We start from the raw sequence: 17,618 nt of genomic DNA on the forward strand, positions 1-17,618 counted from the left end.
CTTCCAAACACCCAATGTTTTCCAGTGACAGATGGAAGGACTATACATAGAGACCAAGCTTTTGCAGTTGTCATCTTAAAAGCGTAAATGAAAACACTAGCTCATATTACCTGGATAGAACAGATTTCTCAGCATGTATACGACACTGAGATTCCTTCTTACACTGGACGGCCAGCGCAATGGCCAAGTAAACCCCCTTTCGTGTGCCAGTCCCCGTCCTGCGTGTGCAGACAGAGCTCAGGAAGAAAATGTCACACGGAAAGAATGGACAGGGGACTGCACAGTGTGTCACTGACTCGGTTACCATGTTAAATACACAATTATTAAGACAAACTTCCTTGAAAGACGTCTGCCGCGTTAAATCATTAATTAGATTAATACAAAGACCGTCTTGTTGAGATCACTCGCCTCCCTCACGGCTGAGCTCTCCAAACAGGAAACAAAGGGCGCAAGTTCTGTCTGGTGTGACTTCAAGCCCCACATCAACGGCCGGAGTATGGAAAGAGGCCAACGCGTCGATGCATTAAGACTTTACTAGAAACCCTCCATCACCACACAGTGGCCGATTAGAAGGCTCCTTACCGGAACGCGTGGACGTGAACTGGTTAATTGCAACACAACAGGATGCAGACGGAGAAAGTTCTAGATGTTTTTGGCTAGTAAAGTAGCTGCAGTCATCAAGCAACACTTCTGTGGAGCCACTCACTTCACAGGCATGTGTCTGTAAATCATGTCTGCATGTGCACAGCGAGAGCATTGTTCTGCCCGGTTTTCTGATGGGTCAGGTAAATGGACGCATAGGTAGGTTCCCTAGATTTCATGTCACGGGAAAAATGGCAGGAGTAATGAACCCTGGTGGTGTTTATTGAAAAGCATCACGCATGAAATATTGGATCCAGGCTTTAAGATATAAAAAAAAATAGCACACTGAGGCATGCAAAGTTAGTTACAAGAACCTACTTTCCAATGCTTGGCCGATTTAATCAATTAGTGTCCTATAGTATCCTCTGATGGGCCGTAAAGGCAATAATGTGAGCAGAAGACTGAATACTCAGTGGGACAGGTAACATTCACGACCCCTCCTCCCCTTGTGCTTTCCATTAACTCTTGGTGGCATCTCCTGCCTTTCAGTGATTTAATATTTTAAGAGGATGCTCAGCTAAAGATCGCAGCACAGATTTGTTAAGATAAAGTTCTGATCTGCTATGTCCAGACTACTCACACTATACTGTCTTTACTCCATAGACGGGTCAATTCATTAGGTGCAAACAAAGACTGTGGCCCAATGCAAGAACATATATAATCATGTATAATAAATAATATATCATAATAAAAGTGGTCAGACTAAAAAAATTCTAAATGGACTAGGTTTAGGCCGTTCTTTTGAAATGAATGAGAACTATACACAGTTATAAGATTGTAACATATTACAGTATATAGGTATACATTCCATCTGCAGCTATGATGGAGATAATGGAGTTACAGGGGTGATCCAGAAGACAGCCCATTTATTAAGTTTCTTGAATAACGTAATTGTCCAAATAGGTTATCTCATAAAAACAGCCCCTGTCCAAATGTCTGATAAGCCCTGCAAGAGTATGTCCGTTCTGGCAGACTCAAGCATCTGAATAGCTGCCATCTAATACTACTACTATCAAGACGGACATAGAAAACAGTGTTCTTGATAAGTGTCCCCCAATTAGCGTTACTTGAGGCCATTATTTATAAAGCAGCTAGATGAAAGTCACCTAACCGATGTCGTTCTTTTTTTTATTTTTGTAATGTATAGGGGCAGTGATGCTAACCATTTTGTAATATAATTTAATTACTGAAACCATATATTTCTATTAGAAAAATAGCTCTAAAGTGGCCCATTTTGAGCCTTAACAACGCTCCTCTGTCTTCTGTTTACATAACAGTGGAGACTTGCTCAACACTGACCGTGTTATGTAAACAGAGGAGCGTTGCTAAGGCTCTAAATGGGCCAATTTAGAACTATTTTTCTAATAGAAATGTATGATTTCAGTAATTAAAAGTATATTACAAAAATGATCAGTATCACTGCCCCTACACATTACAAAATAAAATAAAAAGAATGACAGTTACAATTTAAGTTAAAGGGATTGTACGAGATAATGATAAGTCTCAGACAAGCCCCCGAGTTGTCAAAATAGAAAGTGATGGTACAGTTACCACTTTCTAGAGCGCTGGTCCAGTCCTCCTGCCGCTGCTTGTATACAATCCGCAATGGTGAAGTGTCGATACACAGCACAAGACTGCCGCCAACAGTGGTCTACCACCGAGGTCAGTGATTAGCCACAGTGGTCACATGCCGTATACCGACAAGTTACTGATGCAGTGGTAGGAGGACCAGACCAGCGCTACAGAAAATGGCTCTATGAATAGACCCCTGAGGAAGCTAGTCTAAGCTGGCGATACGTGTATTTACGGGGCGTATTTATCTGCATACCATGTCCGCTTACTACAACATCTGATAAGTATTGTGCATTATATATATTTTTTTGATGTCTTATTCATTAACTGTGTACTACTTTGGCAGCACACATTTGTTTTAATTTTGAACTTAATGGTTGCAGTGGTGTGTTGGACAAGATGTATACTCCACACACAGTTTTGTAATTGTATACAATGATTAAAATTTTTGGGTTTTTGTGTTTAAATAAATTATATATTTTAACATGATGTGCGGCCTTCATATGTGGCATTTCTTTCTTTTGTGGTTGTGTATGGTTTCTTGTTGATAACACGGCAGGCACTCTGTAATATTCATTTATTTGGTCTGCCCCCATATCATAAATTGTTCTAAAGAAAATGGCTCTAGAACAGGAGGTAAGTATAACGTAATATTTTATTTAGACCATTCAAGGGCTTGTCCGAGACTTGAAATTATCCCTGACAACCCCTTAAAGGATCATTCTCATCTCAGACAATGGGGGCATATCGCTAGGATAAGTCACCATTGTCTAATAGGTGAGGGCCCCACTGCTGGGACCCGCACTTATATCCGCCACGAAAGTGGTGGAGTACGAACTGCGCATGCACAGCCGCCCTCTATTCATTTTCTATGGGGCCGCCAAAAATAGTCAACCTAGTCAGCACCTATAAGACAATTGGGGCATATCCTAGCGATATGCCCCCCCCCCCCCCCATTGTCTGAGATGAGACAACCCCTTTAAAAGGAGAAAATAAACAGAATTGCAATTTAATTTTTAAAAAATTACGCTATCACAACTGATTTAGTTGATCTCTACTATAAGGAACGTCATTGCCATTCCTCAAACTTCGATTACTATGTTAAATCTCAGTTTTGATGCTTAAATCAGTGATGAGTGACTTACTGCATGAAACCCTGATCGATAGCGCTATAGATAAGAGTCCTAATTGTCTAGTTTCCTTTATTTTAAAAAGGCAAGTCCCGTGACACTTCCATTGTTTGCAAGGCACAGCTCCATACTTTTAGTGGCGTCTGTGCCTGATATTAGCGTTTACTTCACCTTCGTCATCTTAAAGTGAATTAGACTGAGCTAGAACATCAAGTACAGGTCTTACTACACAGCATTGTGCCTGGCAAATAATGGAGGTAACATGGCGCTTGCAGGAGTGCTGCAATCTTTTCAAAACAGCTTATCGGTGGGACGGATAGTCCAGCACTGTTAAAGAAGTGGATAACACTTTTAAAAATAGGCCAGTAGCTGTACAAAAAGTTTCAGTGTAGCCTAAGCTTTAAAAATGCTTGAATAACGTGGTTTGTATACCGTAAATAACTACCATTTTAGAGTAGTATGATTTTGTACCAAATCCCCCAGCCCCTCTCTTAAAACTAGCTGAAAATTGTCCACTTCATTTACGCACAAGCAACTTTGTATCAGGGTTGGCCTATATTGGACGTCCTTGCGGTCATGCAATTTTAACTTTCTTTTTTTTTTTTGTCTTTTTATTAACAGAAACCAAACTTTTCTATTAGGAAAAACTTAATCTACATAATAAAAAAAAAAGATATAAAATAAGTTCACTACCATCAAGCACACTGTAGAGAATGCATTCCTCCCCCGCTATTAATTTAGTTTTTATATTATTGTGCTTTTATGTTTTTAATACATTTTGGTGAAAAACTTCAATTTTTTTTCTAGATTTCAAAGCTTTTTGACTGGGACTTCCTCTCTCATCGGTGTTATCTTTTTTCCCGCTGCCTCCGGGACCGAACGCGTCTCTCTCATGTCTGCTAACAGTCCCTGGCATGTTCTTGGCGCAGTTGACATAAACAGAAGGCTATATTTAAATGGAAAAATTAACAGCTTGAAACAGTAAAAATATAAACCTTCCCACAGAAGGATGCACAACTACTCTATAGAATTTTATATACACCATAAATTAGAGCTTAGAAAGGAATACTGCGCCACTCATTTGTAGAGAGCAGGGGGGGGGACGGGTCTTAGATTTATCGCCAGGGAGTATTAAAATGTCTGAAACCGCTTACATACACCATCTCAGCATGAGCTTGCCAGGGGACAGGGAAAATTGTAATTGCTGCTTTAAAACCCAAAAGAAAAGCTGAAAACAAAGTATTTTAAAAGCTTCACCAAGGGCAGTAAAAAAACTTTTCAGAAACTTAAATCGGTAACGAAAATAAGGAACTTGATGGTCTCCACAGGGGCGCTGACACAATGAATCCACGCTCATCCTTTGTTGTAGGATATGTTCTCTCGATGGTACAGACTGTTCACACTGACACTCAGACCGCCGTCTGCAGAACAAAACAGAAATCTGACAGACGCATAACAGGTCGACACCCTGTGAAAGATTCACTGGGATCCCTTTCACAGCAGATCCATCATAGCTCGCTATGACTGAGTTGACTTTACTTCTTTTTCTTTTCACATCGATGTTATTGACTGAATTTCTTTTTTTGCATCACTCGTTTAACCCTGTGAATTGTTGGTAGACCATATTTAGTCTCACTGTCTGTTTTGTCGGTTTATTGCTTCCTCTATAAGTTGCTGCAGAAAATATTGCCACGTTATAAAAAAATTATTTTAGTACGGTAAAAAATGGTATCATTGTTGCCCCGCTGATGGCCTGGAGGTGTATGTACACACATATTATTGCATATTTGCGACTAATGGCAAAAACCAATGTGGTTTTTTTTATTTCCAAAGCTGCAGCCATTTTTTTAATGTAGTTTTATGCATTTTTAATGCAGTTTTGAAGCTGCATGTGTAAACCCACCCTGAAAGCCTAGAGGCAGAAGACGAATAAGACATAGGCCCCTTTCACACGGGCGATAATTCCGCGCGGGTGCAATGCGTGAGGTGAACGCATTGCACCCGCACTGAATCCGGACCCATTCACTTCAATGGGGCTGTGCACATGAGCGGTGATTTTCATGCATCACTTCATTCAGCAGGACCTGCGCGAACGTCACCACGCTCACCACGTGGTGAGCACGATTACGTCATCAAAAGGTCCTTTGGCAGGTCCTGAAAGAAGAAGAAAGAAGTCGATGCCGGTTGCGCGAACAAGAGGATGAGGCGAGTTCATTTTTTTTATTCTTTCACCCCTCAAGCAACATTTTAGTAAGCATTCTGTATTCAGAATGCTATTATTTTCCTTTATAACCATGTTATAAGGGACAATAATACAGTAAATTGACTTTTATCAATTTACTAATATCTAGCAACCGTGCGTGAACATCGCATTGCTTCTGCACTTGCTTGCGGATGCTTGCGACTTTCACTCATCCCCATTCATTTCTATGGGGCCTGCGTTGCGTGAAAAACGCAGAATATAGAGCATGCTGCGATTTTCACGCAATGCGCAAGTGATGCGTGAAAATCAACGCTCATCTGAACAGCCCCATTGAACTGAATGGGTCTGGATTCAGTGAGGGTGCAATGCGTTCACCTCATGCATTGCACCCGCGTGGAATTCTCGCCCGTGTGAAAGGGGCTTTAGGGTCAAATTTATCTGTATCCAAACCGTGCAACCAATTGAAACGTATCGAACTCAAAACAAACTTCAAGAAATTTGCTCTTCTCTAGACACAACCCATAGAGAGGCGTGCTGCTGTTTCTAGAAGAAAGCAGACAATCCTGTCCAACCCCTTTAAAAGTGATTGACGGGTGCCACTGTCTGTTCTGTGATTGCTTTGTCAGAAGTCTCCAGAATGTACAAGTAAAGGGACAAATCTAATATACCCTCCTAATGGATTACATTCAATGCTTTATAGTTTTGTTCCAATAACAGGAATAATCAAATTAACCCTTTCATGCCCTCTGTCAACGCAAGAGTTCGGTTTCTCACATCGATGCTCTCACGTAACTGAGAGTGAAAGGTATACATCCAGGCGATGCTGGAACAGAAGCTTCTAATTTATTGATACAAGACACAGGAGATGAGGTTTAAGGTCGCAGGGGCTTGTAGTCTGTTCCAAAGATTCTGCTCCTGTTCTCAGATGTGCTGCACACTGGAAGGGTTAACCTTCTGCAAGCATACATTTACCCTTTGCAAACATGCATGGCATGCAAGCATACATACACAGATGACCAAAACTATTGCCCCCTCCTGCTACTCCACTCAACAAAATATATATTATTATAATGATACAGAACACAGTGTGCCACCATATTTTTGCAGCTTTTTGGTGCTAGTTCTGGAAAACAATCAGAATGACAGGTCGTATCCATTTTAGGGCTCATGCACAAGACTGATTGACCCGTACGTCTGCTAGATTTCCCGGCCAATGGCACCTCCCCTCACCCAAACTGACTGTATCTTAGAATTTTATGATACAGTCAGTTTATATCTGATTGTGGACCTCTTGTACTGAACTCACAGTCAATTCAGTTCTAGGGAGCCTCGTTTGGCCAAAGAGATCTGGCAGACACACGGACTGTGTTTTCCAAGCTGATCACGGTCATGTGCATGAGCACTAAATGTATGGCTACACATGGCGTATATATACTGCAGATTCACTCTAGTGGAATTGTGTGTGAAGAATTTGCAAAACTTACAATCCATAGGTATCTTGATAGACAAATGCAATACAAAGCGAGCTACATTTTGCAATTTTTTTTTACAAAAAATTTATTCGAAGAAGGCACTCCAAAAAATGCATATTATCACATAACCCCTAGACCAGTTGTCTAGACCTGCAGCAGATTTATCACAGGGGCTCAGGCTGGGGAATGAATGTGGTGCAGAGACAGACACTTATTTCTGACTCTATACCAACTGTTGGTTGGCTTACTTTGAGAGAGAATTTTATGACATAATTTTGATGCATCTTAGGCCATGCCCCTTTCCCACAAAGCCACCCCATTCCTGCTAAGAACCACCACCTTTGAGTGAGTCAGAAAAAATGTAGGAACCCTAGTTGCACCAACTTAAGACATTTTTTGAAAAATGTTCTAGGCGCAGACACATTAGTAAATCTGGGCCATTGTGTGCAGTAAAATCTGCGCAATAGGTTGACATGCGGTGGGGATTTTAAAACTGCCGTATGTCAGTTTGTATTTGTGGATATCTGCCTTCCATTTCACATTTTGCAATGCAGAGGGATGTGTCAAAATTAGCACGCTCCACTGTAGCTTTTTTGGTATGGGTGGCTGTACATTGGAAAGTCGTGCACATGTCTATAGCCCCAGATTAAGATCTTGTCCTAGAACCAGAGCATAAGTGACTCAAATCCATTATATTCATGTTCCTTGTTTACATATCACTCTATGCTCCGATTGTGCCTGAAACATTACTTTTACCAAATAATAGGCTAAATATTGTTTTCTCTAGACTTGCTAGTAGCAGACTGCTGATATGAACAGGGGTAGCAGTAGTCTTTGTGTGTTCAGCCAAGTACCTCCATAAGTGGAGACATATTTCAACGCTTCAGTTGGTTAGTGACCTCTTTTTGTCACGGACGCTCCCGCGACAGGTGGCAGGAGATCGGTGAGACTGGCAACACGTGGTTTGATCTGACAGGTTGTCCTTGTGGATCAATAGGCGTCTGTGATGTTTCTGGTAATGGCCACACCCCTTGCCTCAGGTGTTGCTAATGTGGTCATTTAACCTTCTTTATGTATTCAATTGTTGTAAATTGATGCTCTATGTGAGTCTGCCCCTGGAGTATACTCTGAAATAAAAGCGTGAACACGGATGGTGAGTGCGGCTTATCTTTTTACCTCATATTTTGTCATATTCTGTTCAAGCCTTGCACCCCGCTTTCCTGGACGGTCGGAGGAGGCCAGGACTGTGTTCCCTGATAATTTCAGGTGGGAGGATGGTGCCCTCAGTACCTCTTGTTATGTTTTTCTTCTTTATGTATTGTTGCTTCCTCCGCAATGCAGTTCGGTTTATAGCTTCAGTTTCAGTTGTGGATTGCTGGTGTGTGGATCTCGGAGTTCCTGGTGATTCCACTGCTTCTTAGAAGTTAAGTCTTTCCTTTCCCTTTTTGTATTTGTTCTGTGTGTTGCATTTCCCTATTGTTTGTATCAGGCCTGTAGGAGACTCCTGTTCATCCTTCCTTTTGGAGGAACAGGTAGTCTCGTCCCTTCCATTATTACCAGGGTCCTATAGGGCTAGATAGGACTCTAGGTATTCCTGTGTATGAACACACCTATCTGTGGGGTCTGTTCATACTGGTAGTCAAGTCAGGATTTTGGTTAGGGTTTTACTAGAAGGTGTCCATCTTCCTTCCTTAGTTCTCAGGCCTGATATCCTGTTCCCCACTTCCCTCTTATGCTCGATGTGGTGTTTCCCTCCCACACCGAAGCGTGACACTTTTAGGAAGGTCCCTATGGATGTTAGTGGTGGAATGGAACGGAACATGAGAAAGTCAAGCAGATGGAAAACTATGACTACTTGCAGGTTAGGCTAGGTTCACATCTGCAGCACATTTTCCTATATTTTTTTTTGTTCCGGTAAAGAAATAGAAAAAAAATAAATAAAGAGCCATTTACAGCAGAAGGTGGACACCAGTGGCACCCCATGAACCCACTCCTTATCACTTTACGGCCAGAGGGAGTGCCATAGTGAGAACCGCCACTCTGAGTACAACTATTTCCCTCCTCTCCGCCTCCCTTGCGGGCCATTGCTTGGAGGAAATCTGCAATGGAGACTCCTAATGGAATATACAGTCAGGTCCATAAATATTGGGACATCGACACAATTCTAACATTTTTGGCTCTATACACCACCATAATGGATTTGAAATTAAACAAACAAGATGTGCTTTAACTGCAGACTGTCAGCATTAATTTGAGGGTATTTACATCCAAATCAGGTGAACGGTGTAGGAATTACAACAGTTTGCATATGTGCCTCCCACTTGTTAAGGAACCAAAAGTAATGGGACAATTGGCTTCTCAGCTGGTCCATGGCCATGTGTGTGTTATTCCCTCATTATCCCAATTACAATGAGCAGATAAAAGGTCCAGAGTTTATTTCAAGTGTGCTATTTGCATTTGGAATCTGTTGCTGTCAACTCTCAAGATGAGATCGAAAGAGCTGTCACTATCAGTGAAGCAAGCTATCATTAGGCTGAAAAAAACACAACAAACCCATCAGAGAGATAGCAAAAACATTAGGCGTGGCTAAAACAACTGTTTGGAACATTCCTAAAAAGAAACAACGCATCGGTGAGCTCAGCAACACCAAAAGACCCGTAAGACCACGGAAAACAACTGTGGTGGATGACCGAAGAATTCTTTCCCTGGTGAAGAAAACACCCTTCACAACAGTTAGCCAGATCAAGAACACTCTCCAGGAGGTAGGTGTATGTGTGTCAAAGTCAACAATCAAGAGAAGACTTCACCAGAATGAATACAGAGGGTTCACCACAAGATGTAAACCATTGGTGAGCCTCAAAAACAGGAAGGCCAGATTAGAGTTTGCCAAACGACATCTAAAAAAGCCTTCACAGTTCTGGAACAACATCCTATGGACAGATGAGACCAAGATCAACTTGTACCAGAGTGATGGGAAGAGAAGATTATGGAGAAGGAAAGGAACTGCTCCTGATCCTAAGCATACCACCTCATCAGTGAAGCATTGTGGTGGTAGTGTCATGGTGTGGGCATATATGGCTGCCAATGGAACTGGTTCTCTTGTATTTTTTGATGATGTAACTGCTGACAAAAGCAGCAGGATGAATTCTGAAGTGTTTTGGGCAATATTATCTGCTCATATTCAGCCAAATGCTTCAGAACTCATTGGACGGTGCTTCACAGTGCAGATGGACAATGACCCAAAGCATACTGCAAAAGTAACCAAAGAGTTTTTTAAGGGAAAGAAGTGGAATGTTATGCAATGGCCAAGTCAATCACCTGACCTGAATCCGATTGAGCATGCATTTCACTTGCTGAAGACAAAACTGAAGGGAAAATGCCCCAAGAACAAGCAGGAACTGAAGACAGTTGCAGTAGAGGCCTGGCAGAGCATCACCAGGGATGAAACCCAGCGTCTGGTGAGGTCTATGAGTTCCAGACTTCAGGCTGTAATTGACTGCAAAGGATTTGCAACCAAGTATTAAAAAGTGAAAGTTTGATTTATGATTATTATTCTGTCCCATTACTTTTGGTTACTTAACAAGTGGGAGGCACATATGCAAACTGTTGTAATTCCTACACCGTTCACCTGATTTGGATGTTAATACCCTCAAATTAAAGCAGTTAAAGCACATCTTGTTCATTTTATTTCAAATCCATTCTGGTGGTGTATAGAGCCAAGAATGTTAGAATTGTGTCGATGTCCCAATATTTATGGACCTGACTGTATGTGAACCTAGCCTTACATGGACTAAATAGAGTATTTAAATCATTTTGATTCTAGGATTCTTCACTTTATGACTGAGGGAAGACCTCTTTAATTGATTTTTTATGACATGGGAAGGGTATGTAGGTATGGATAGGGAAATTTTATTTTGAGCCCCTCTAGGTACAGGGATGCATGTGAAAGCATTCTCTTTTTACATTGTATGTTGGCTCTATGTGAGTATATACAATGTGATATATTCTTATATTTAGAGGGTATTTATTATACACGGTGGTGTTGGATGGGTCAAAAGGAGTGATAGAATCTGCTGTGTGATAAGTCTGGCCCTCTTATATAGCTTATCCAAGCAACAACTGTAGCTTGATCTTGACAGAAACAAAACAGTGAACTTAAGTGACCTCTCGCTCGCCTCATGAATATATAACCGTTCCATGGCTGGCTATGCAGCCGCAGTCCCGGTTCACTCTCAGTGCCGGATCGAGGCTGCTGGGTTCATTAAGAAGTCCTGTATCTCATTTTCCATGTGAAGAGTTGTGCTAATTTTCATCCACTTGGCTTTGTAGCTTTGAATGTAACTCATGTTGATGTTTTTTTCCTGTTTCACTCCGACTCAGTTAATTTATGTGCATTTGAGCTAATTCCAAGCCATCTGTCCAGAATTCTTTGAGCTTCATTGCTCTGTCAATTTGCATTATTTAGAAACAAATGGAAAAAATAAAGCCTAAATATTTCATTCTCCTGGACTCCGGATCTGCCCCATATTTTCTCCACTCTTCACCAAAACACACCCCGGGCGTCCCCCGATTTTCTGCATTACCCTGTATATTCCTGGACTGTTGTATTTGGTAGCTCTTGCTGATCATGTTCTACATGATAAAAACACAAACACACATGGTAACAATATGCCGTCTCGCTTGGAAAGCTGAATATCTGGATAACTTCCCGACCACTATTTAAATACGATTAGGCAGTTATTACAAAAATACTGGATGCAACAAATGAAAGCATTCCATATTAATGCCACTCATGTTACCCGCCAGTGGCCCATAATATAAAATTACGACAGTCTCCCGCCAATAATGTGTCAGACAATGCATTTATTACCTAGAAAGCCAAAGATGTCGCCTTGTTAAATGTGGATTCCTATCCCAGTGCGGTGCTAAATTGTAGTAAAGCCGATAATAAAACATCACTTTTGCCATGCAGCTATAGCTATACCTTGGATTAAATAATTACACGGGTGCAACAAAGATGGCCTCCTTCAGTTGTGCGTCTCTTCGCACCAGAATTGCGGTATATATACGGCTACTATATTCTGCCTCCTGTCAATTGAACAGCTATTCATTGTTGAAGCGAATCTGCAGTCAACAGCATCATCAGTGCAGTCACAATGGGGCACATTTACTAATGCAGTGCCCCAGAGGACTACTGCCAAGGGTTAACATTTGCTATTTGGGTTAATGTATTTTCTTTGCTATAATGTTATTGCAAGAGCTGAAAATGGTAGCACTATTCAGTTTAATGTGCCCAACTCAGAAGGAGGAAGGCTGAGCAAGGGAGCGTAGTTCAAGCAGCCAGAAAGTGTCTGTGCAGAAGGAGCCTCCATCCTTACATGATGAGGAAAAGATACCATCCTCTGAGAGAGGAAGAATTACAGAATATATGGATTGTTTAGGGCTGAAAGAGTGGTGCAAAGGACAGACAGTAAGTGCAATCGCTCATTGATGGCAATAGGCCTTACTGCTAGTGGAAAGTGTATATTGCTTCAGTGCCCACCATACTTTTACAACGGATTAGCTACCCTCTGGGAGGATCTGCACCCCGTTGTGGAAACTGCAGTACCTATTGTGTATATTGCACCCCTTTGGTCGACTTGGAAAGTTGTTTGGAGGTAATAGATAGACTCAGAGTCAGCCATCTTGTTTGCTATTCTATATTCAGCCTTGGAAAGATTGTGTATGTATGTTGGAGAGATGGAACTAAATGCTACCAGTCTCTGTTCATAAACTTCCTAAACTATCTCAGTAAAGAACACTGGATTATTACCCCCATCTTGGCTTCATCATTGCACCATGAGGGAGCACTTGCCTTGGACCACAATACAGGGTGTGTCCAGAGGGAGGAAAGGGTGCGCCCTCCATACACTGCTTTTTGGCCCCAGGGAGTGCCAAAGTGAGGATAGCCACCATGAACCACTCCTCCTATCTGTGGCATCACTACCACTCCTATCCTACTCACTGCTGTCCCCTGCAGGCTGCCTGCTGCACAAATGGCTTGTTCACATCTCCCTTGGAGACTCCAATCACAGATTCTATTGAAAATATGCTTACAGGACCGTTTTGCCTGGAAAAATGACGGGCTTCCTATAATCATTATAATCAATGGGGTCTGTCCGGTGCTGTCAGTCTCAGTTATGTGCCAGATCTGGCACTTCTATCATTTTCATTGTTCTAAAGTCTACTGGAGTGAAATATTTCACATTTATTATCTGGCATGCCAGTCTGTGTACCAGATAATCAAATATATGCCAGCTATGAGCTAGTGTAGATTTGAGCTATAATTTACAGCAGGTAAAAATGGCCTAAGGGTCATTGAAAAGGGTTTAGGCAGGAACCTTTCAGTCCTGTGTGGGGGCCTGTTTTGATCCTTGCTATGGGGCCCTTACTTCTCTATGTACGCCACTGGTCAGACCCCCACCGGTCTGATACTGATGACCTATCCATTCCAGAGTATTTTAGTCTTGGAAAACCCCTTTAACTACAAACTGAACTGAACTTGGACTTAAAGTGTAGGAGCATACAGGCAGGATAAAACCAGAACTTGGAGCACGACAGGAACAAAGGCAGGAAATAACGCAGGATAAACGTAGATAAATGGCAATAGCACTAGACTATCAAACACCTTTGAGTCTTTTTCTTGACTCTCCATTTGATAAGTGCTAGGAAATTGGTCTCTGGAATAGGTGGCTTATTCTCTAGGCCTTTGTGGCCCATGGCAAAGTGTCATGCTTTCTTTTTTCCTCCCTGTTGAATTAGTCAGCTAAGCGCATCGAGGCCCGATGGGTAAGACTGCGTGTACACAAGACTATGCATCATCATCATCATCATCTTTGCTGTTCCCTAGAGAAGCTAAAGCTTAGGCACCCTCTGCCTGGAGAAGGTGGCTTAAATACCCAGGGAACTTCAACCTTTGGCTGGAAAAGGATTTGGGAGCATGCACACTGACCCTTTAAGAGGTTAGAGGTGAGTGTGCGCACATCCTGAGGGAGCATCAGGCAAGGGCATGGAGGTAGCAAAATGGAGAGGATGTAATTTATTACCACTAAGGACGAGGAAATTCGGATTCATTGCGAATCAACGTTTCCGCTTTGAATGCTGCACTTCGCTCAACACTAATCGAAAGCACCATAATTTGACACGTGTTACGCCAAAGTGATGGAAATTCTTTAATAAACCTCCACCAATAAGTCTTAACCATCGTGGGAGCTCCCAATGGCTGCAGTTTATTATATGGCCCAGAGTGCAGCACTTGTATAAAACATACACAATGTAGATTTTTTGATTATGGCATAGACTTTATTGACATGCTCCATATTCTCAAAATCGGCACATGGATGTAGGCATATGTACTATATATTTGCACACATCCAAACACTAAATATATAAAGCACACAGATACTCTACATCTACTCCAACTTTTTTGTTTGTTAACAGACCAGTCTATTCCCTAATGCTGAGGACCTCTCCATGGTGCCGCACTGTAGTTAATGACTCCATGACCCGTATCCGTGTTCCGTAAATAGCATACACAAGAAAAGACCTACAGACCTCGCCCGAGGCTCACGCTGGAGTACTATTAAAACTAATACTAGAATTATGGCTTTACTTGTGTCAACATTCGATGACAATAAATTCAGCCACAGAATACCCAATGAAGCATGTTCTCAGGAGTGCTCAGGCATTTCTGTTTGGAGAACCCAGAATAATGTTTGACTAGTAAAGTAAAGAACGCTCACTGTAAACCCAGCAAGCTGTAAAATATGTTTCATGGTGTTCGTGGCACCTTATTAACGTTAAAAGCTAACCCGTAACATTAATCATGGTTACACCGCACTTTGTTCCATGCCACTTTCCAGAAATAGCAAGCTCTGGTTCAATCTTTGTTTCTCTGTATCAAACACGTAGAGAAACATGAAGACAAGCAGAATTAAAAGGATTAGCCATCAAAATATAGAGGGATTTCCATTTCATGTCCCTGTTAGCCTTGGGTACACTGTGTCATTATCCATTGACTGGATGAGCAAGCAACGCACAGATGTCATAGTTAACAGATGGATGTTAGTTAGCCCTTTCATTTTTTTTTTCACAAAAACGAATCAAAATTGTTTTTTCTAGCTTATCAACCCATTGACCTCGCAGCACACCATTGTATTTCTTAAAAAATAATTGGTCTTGTTAAAAGAAAATCAGTGAACGTGGACATGTAAGAACGATGATGATGATGCTTGGTCACAGTCATGATAAGCGGTGGGTGGGTTTAATATTGTCTACAGTTGTAAGCTAGATACAAATGACAATTTCCATGGGTCTATGTGATGCTGATCACCTGCAATCGGTAGTCACAGCATAATTTTGCGATTTTTCTATAGAGCAGCCATCAAGAGGCTCGTTCACACAGTGCAGTTTTGGTGCTGTTATTGTATATCTGTTGAAAAGATTCCTGCACTAATGATCTTTGTAAAGGAATCCCTAACCCTGTTTGTAAAAACTGCACCAAAACTGGACCATGCAAACACCTAAGAAGTCACACCAGTATAATTGTGAAAAAAAATAACAATGTTGCATAGATAGCTGCCATAAAGATATATCAAGAAATTATTCAATGCAGAGTTTTATTTAGATTGGAAAGGCAAAATGTAATACATTCACTTTAAAGGATGTTACAGCCATTGCAAAAGCTTCAACCAAACCAGCAATTTAACCATAGTTTGCTTGTACCTTTTCTACAATTGAAGTTCTTACCATGTTTTTTACTGCGATTTGCGGCCACTGCGTAGCCTGAACTTTAAAGGGGTTCTCCAGGAATTAATAAAATAAAAATACTTAAATATTACTTTATTATAAATATATTCCCAAATCCCTTTCATTAGTTATAATGAAAGGCACTATATTAGTAAGTAACTAATCTTACTGTATGTACCCCAATGAACTCAAAGACATTATTCCCAGGAGCAGCCTGGACCACACCGCTGTGCTTTACGGACTATTCCATGGGACCCATAGCGTTGAGGCTATCCCAGAGGCCTGGTGCCTTATGAACTGTTTTAAGGACGCTGTGTGGCTTGACAGGAAACGCCCGCCTGGTGATGAACTGGGAGAGGATTTCCGTCCAAGACTGCCGAAGGCTGGTTATCAGGCTGCTCAGAGACTACTCCATCATGGACGGTTCCGACAAAGAAGAGGATTAAAACCCCTCTCCTCCCCTCCTCTACCCCCGGCTTCGGGCCTGTGACTCCCCACCCTTTCCTCTCTTCTCTACCCCCATCACTCGTCCAATGCTTACTGATCGATGTGTTATGTTACAATGTTAGTGTGGTGCTGTGCATAGTGTATAGTACAGAATCTGTGCCTGTGAGGTAAATTACGCCAATGCACAAATTGTTTACGTGTAGTATTTATTGTACTGTGTTTCAGCCTGCGCTGCGTATGACGATTGATTGTGAATAAATGCTATATATATATATATATATATATATATATATTACTGTATGTACCCTATTTGTACAACATTTTTAAATACTGAAAAACCCCTTTAAGGGGCAGGGCCATGGGGGCAGTCACAGTAAACTACTGGGCACCTGTGCATAGCATTCGTCCTAGATGGGACATTTGCAGCCTGTATGGTGTTTGCTACATCATGTTGGGAAGTTAATTCCTATTAGCGCTGTAAACTATGGGGCAATGTTACCATATTTTAAAAGTAAGGAGACAGCAGGCTTTAACACAAGCGATTTTCCAGTTAATACAGCACCCGGACTGAACATTGAGCCATTCAATTGAACCGGTACAATTTTCTGCTTGGACCATTGCTTCCTGCAGAAAAATTTGCAGTTTTTCCTGCAAGCCTCACTGCTTCATTTATTTAAAGGAATGGGTCTATGGGAAAAACGTACCACACACAACCTCCATCCATGTACGGTCAATTTTAAAACTTGTCTTGTGTTTCCGGCCCAAGTCAAGGACGAGTTTTTCTATCACTCCTCTGTAAATGGCCTAAACAGATTTATTCCTTGTGCAGCTTTAAACCCCTACAAGCCAGCTTGCTTCCATCAAGCCGACCCGATTCCTTACGTATGTTTAGCTATTCTTCTCCAGTTGCCTTTTTCATCCTGTCTGACTAATGAAGCCATGAAATAACTAATTAGAGGTCATTTGTTTTAAACAGGATACAAATTCCAATAACCATTAGGAAGTCTGATGCAAGGCTGGTAGGAACATATTTCGCCGTCTCTCCAGTGCTTTAAGTGATTTCACTCTTATCAGTGCAATCATTACGACCAGACCCATTGAAGAGTGGCTGCACGTTAGTGACAAATTAAAGATCCGATAGTTTTAAGCTCTTGTTCTCATTATCAACTTTCTGGAAGTTAAATGAACTTGAACGCTTCAAGTGCTTTGTGCTATGAGGCTACTAATATCTTAATTCATGACATTTAGCAAGCATTTCCTGTACCTGTAGTCCCGTGGAACTACAAAGACCAGCAAGGCGGTATCTTTTGAACTACTATTACTATACATTTTTCCATATCGGGGAGACATGACCTATGATTCCTG

At 41.5% G+C, this 17,618-nt stretch overlaps 1 protein-coding gene across 3 annotated transcripts in view; it reads right to left on the reverse strand.

Annotated features, from left to right (window-relative positions):
* Window positions 1-17,618, reverse strand: part of PKNOX2 (PBX/knotted 1 homeobox 2) — a 394,029-nt gene that overhangs the window by 336,756 nt on the left and 39,655 nt on the right. The gene's annotated exons all lie outside the window — the stretch shown is intronic.

This window comes from Bufo bufo, chromosome 1 (assembly GCF_905171765.1).
Source record: "Bufo bufo chromosome 1, aBufBuf1.1, whole genome shotgun sequence".
In the NCBI taxonomy this organism is placed as follows: domain Eukaryota; kingdom Metazoa; phylum Chordata; class Amphibia; order Anura; family Bufonidae; genus Bufo; species Bufo bufo.